This window comes from Pinus tabuliformis, chromosome 6 (genome assembly GCF_031772625.1).
Source record: "Pinus tabuliformis cultivar Carrire ecotype Pingquan chromosome 6, CPIR1, whole genome shotgun sequence".
NCBI lineage: Eukaryota > Viridiplantae > Streptophyta > Pinopsida > Pinales > Pinaceae > Pinus > Pinus tabuliformis.
In genome coordinates, this window is record NC_142292.1 from 1656678711 (window position 1) to 1656683009 (window position 4299).

The 4299-nt window shown below is 37.0% G+C and overlaps 1 pseudogene; it reads right to left on the reverse strand.

Moving 5' to 3' along the window:
- Window positions 1-2787: 2787 nt before the first annotated feature.
- Window positions 2788-3583, reverse strand: LOC149265315 (protein SUPPRESSOR OF K(+) TRANSPORT GROWTH DEFECT 1 pseudogene; annotated as a pseudogene).
- Between the last annotated feature and the right edge of the window lie 716 nt (window positions 3584-4299).

Sequence of the window (4299 nt, forward strand, 5' to 3'; positions counted from 1 at the left end):
CCTCTCGTGCCTGTTAACAGCTTACATTATTGGCTGGTAATTAGGTGATGTCTTTCCATGTTCGACTTCAGAACATCTTTTCACATGGATCGACCTGTACATCGAGCAAATATTGAACTAGTTTGAATACCCCGGATCTAGTTTCATCCATTTTGGTTGCGATATATTCAGGAACATAAAGACATCAAATGTGCACAGAATCTACATAGATAGTCATTTAAGCAAAAGAAGATGACTCTTCATATGAAGAATCACTCTGTCCTATGTACATGAAAATGAATTTATGAAGTTGAGCATGGGAATGCCCGCCTCAGCTAGATCATGAAAATAATATGATGATGATGTATTGTATTGTATCTTATATAGGTCACCTTCCAGTTCGAATACCTCGGACCCTCATGATAAAGCATTTCACACGACATCAGAAGATTTACGACTTCATGCTTTAGGGGGAAATTGTTATAGACATATTTGGGCATTGCAACCCCAATCACATATGTCAATAAACCAAGGGCTCTTTAGTCCCTAAAAGTGTTGTTTCATACCCTAAAGGATCATGGTCAACTGATTACATCATTTCCCAGAAGTTCCACCTGAAAAACCACTCAGAACTGGCCAAAACTGGACCATACTGACTGCTCCATGGTTAGGGTGTGATGCATCTCACTTTCTACACATGGGGGGTGTGATGCATACTGAAATGGCCTTCTGTAGGGTGCGATGAGTGAGAATAGACAAATGGCAGAGACAATTTTCTAAGTGGATGATCATGGAATCTTCCAGAAACTTCTCATATGACACTTGCCTCTCTGAATTCGCCCAGGGATGAGTAAGAGATCAATGAAATATCCAAGTGGAACCAAGAACTATCAGTGGAATGACACTAATCAAAAACCCAGAGCTGACTCACACCTTTGCAAGACATCTATAAATGGATCCCTCGTCTAAAAGATCTAGAGGCTGGAATTTTGTAATTTGTAAGGAAGTGTTGTTGGTTTGTTGGTGAGAAGAGACATTGCATTGTTGGGTGATTTGCTTGTTCATGAGGTGAAGAGGGCTTCTACAACTGGGAGGATGATGTTGGATCAGACAGTTGGGTTGTAATCCTCTCTTACATTACTATTAGTAAAGTTATTTGAGTTTTCCTCCATATAATCGTGTATTTGTGAATTTTATTGTTTATGAATGCAATTGTATGGTCAATGTGTTTCTAATTCTGCATTGTTTATGATGTTTTAGATGGATATGCTTTGATGGTTTGTTGTTACTTTGACTCTACAGGTACTCTTTGAAGCAGGACAAGTAGGAGAGGAGTGGCAAATTCTATCAAGGAAAGGAGAAATCAAGCTAGGATCAAAGCGAAAGATCCAGGTTGGTCCTCTTTTCTTCTCTCTAATCTATCAAACTTAGAGGAACCCTTGAAAAGCTTTCATTGTTTGTTTCTACAATAGCAACCCATCTTAGTGGGATTAGCAGTTCGAATCGACACTAGTTTTCCCTGAAACACCATCTCATGTTTTCCTCCTCATCACTCCCCCTTTCAAATTAATGGAAAAAGTGTTAAACTCATCAATGGCATCATAACTGAATAATAAGTAACTCCCCCTAGACACTCACTCCTCATAGAAACATAAAACAATAGCAATATCTCATGAAGCAGCAATATATCTCCATATCCATAAACATCAACAATAGTAGCATCCTATGTAGCAAAATACCATACCCAACAGCAACATCCTCCAATAGTAACTAGGCATACTCCCACTGGACATTAGTTGGGTTTCAACAAGCAGCAACAAATGGATGTATCCAAGTAGCAGCAAAACTCAATCAACAACTCCAACCACATCGACATCACTCTCCAATCAAATCAACTAAAACATACTCATGACCATCAACATCAAAAATAATATAACATGAGAAATAATACATCATAAGCACTCAAAAAAGTAGCATATCATGAGCAACAACAACAACAACAACAATTTTGTAAAATATTCTCCCCAAAATAGTAGAAGCATGTAATAAGCATCAACAACATTGTACCATGATAAGGAGCAATTTTGCCATCAACATCACCTATAGAAACACCATCTTCCCAAGCAAAAATAACACCATAACAAATCATCCAACATGTAAGAGATATGCTCCCCCTGAGCATCATCAACCTGTGGTCAATGCTTTCATGTTGAAGACTTTTACCTCATGGACCAATAGACTAACTCTTGACCAAGGGACTTGACCAATGGAGTACTAGGTTATGAAATGCACATGATTTACATATGACACTTGTTATCACCAAACATTGACCTCATAGACTCAACATCCCTAAATAAAAAAAATCATTACCATGACCAACAAAATATTACAAGGCTTCATAGGCACAATACATGGTTGCAAATGAAAGTATACAATTGTGACAATGACATTTGAGCCCACATATGGCTGAAATATCCCCCATTCTCCAAAGAATAGTTGGACAAACATGCCAAATACATAAATATTGATCAAGAGCATCTCATCAACCAACCAAATACTAAGGTATTTGACTTTTTACAAAAAAATGATCCTCTCATCAAATCACTCTCACTCAACAATACATTGGACCCTATATAATATATGGAAATAAAGATCAACTTACAAGAGAATACATATCTATTGTGTTCATTTATCGCCCATGATATTTTTATAAGAATCTAGAACAAGTGACAGATGTTACAAGCCATTAATATGGTTAGGAAAAAAATGAAAATTATACAATTGGAAGACCTTGACAATGAAAATTTGTTAGCCTTCTTCACCAAATTCCTTGTGAATAGCTCATGAACTTCTAAATCGTGCTTGATAACAGTTGGTATCTGCCTTGTAAGGACTTTATCAAAATCTACCTTTGAAATCGGTGGGGGGTGGGGAGGAATCTTTGAAGCCAAACCCTTAACTGAAAGTTCCTACATAGTGGTTTTCATAGCCCTAGGTTGTCGGTGACCACATGGCATCCACATCTCCCCGTCTTTGGTAGAAACTTTGTTCAAGAACATTTCATCTTGAATCTTACGTATAGGTTCAGATCATACATCTTTCACACAAACAAAATATCAGACCTAGAGAAACCATTTGTTCATTATGCTAGATCATCAAATTCACCCTCTATCAGGTTGTTAGGTGTTTCACCTAGGTGAACCTTGAACATATGTTTCCTTGCCTTCAAATCAGTTAGAGGAATATAGATTCGTTTGTCTAAATACCTCCTGATAACCCAATCCAGAGAATAAGGAGAATAAGGAGTATTTGTAGCCACCAATACAAGAACTTTATGATCATTTCTTCCCACACCCTACATTTTTACTAAAATTTCTATCTTTATTCATTGAGAAGATTAACTCTCATTACCTTCTCCACATTTCCCACATAAGGAATCCATTTCATCAATAAATATGTTTGATGGAGCACAGTCCCGAGGCATTTCAAATAGATTAGAAACAAGATTCGCACTTTCACCAGCTACCTTTGATTTCATTATACGTACGTTCAATGCAACAAATCCATCAAAATTTAGAGCACACACATGGACTAATGATGCCATCTTATTGTTGGTCATGTACAATGAATCACACATCACATGTATGGAAAAAATCATTTGGTTATGGTCATCCCTCGTGTAGCACTTCGATCCTCAATTTTCTCTTTGCACTAAGTTGCACCCTCTGCTCTATACATAGGAATCCAATTTGGTGAATGTTATATTACACTATAGGTGAATTCATCCCACAAGTGCACTGCATTCACAAGCTACAATGATCTCACCCATAATCTATCAACAATATCACGCATAAGCACTCTACATGTAATCACTGTTTAGTCCACAACAAAGGAGATTTAATCAAAGCATCAATTGACGACAGATAAATTGGGACAGGTTGTACAACTTCATTAGTATATTTTAAACAGATTATCATGTTCAATCTAAGTGATCAACTCCATATGCCTTCAATGCATTAAACCTTTGTGGCAAGCACTTCACAAGTCATATACATTGTCCCCACACCATTTCATACGGTACGTGCTCTGTTTTATCAAGAGCTTAAGTATTCAATCTCTGCAAATAAAAATATCACTTCATTTGACCTGTTAGACATTCAACATTGAATTCAACTATTATCCATGCATATCAGTAACTCAACATGTTGCTTGGCCAATGCATCATAGCTCAAAATATCTCTGCCCTTAATGCATTTATCAAATAAATTCATGAACCAACGCCAAAAACAAGGCTCAGCGCATATCATTCAATTGTACAGG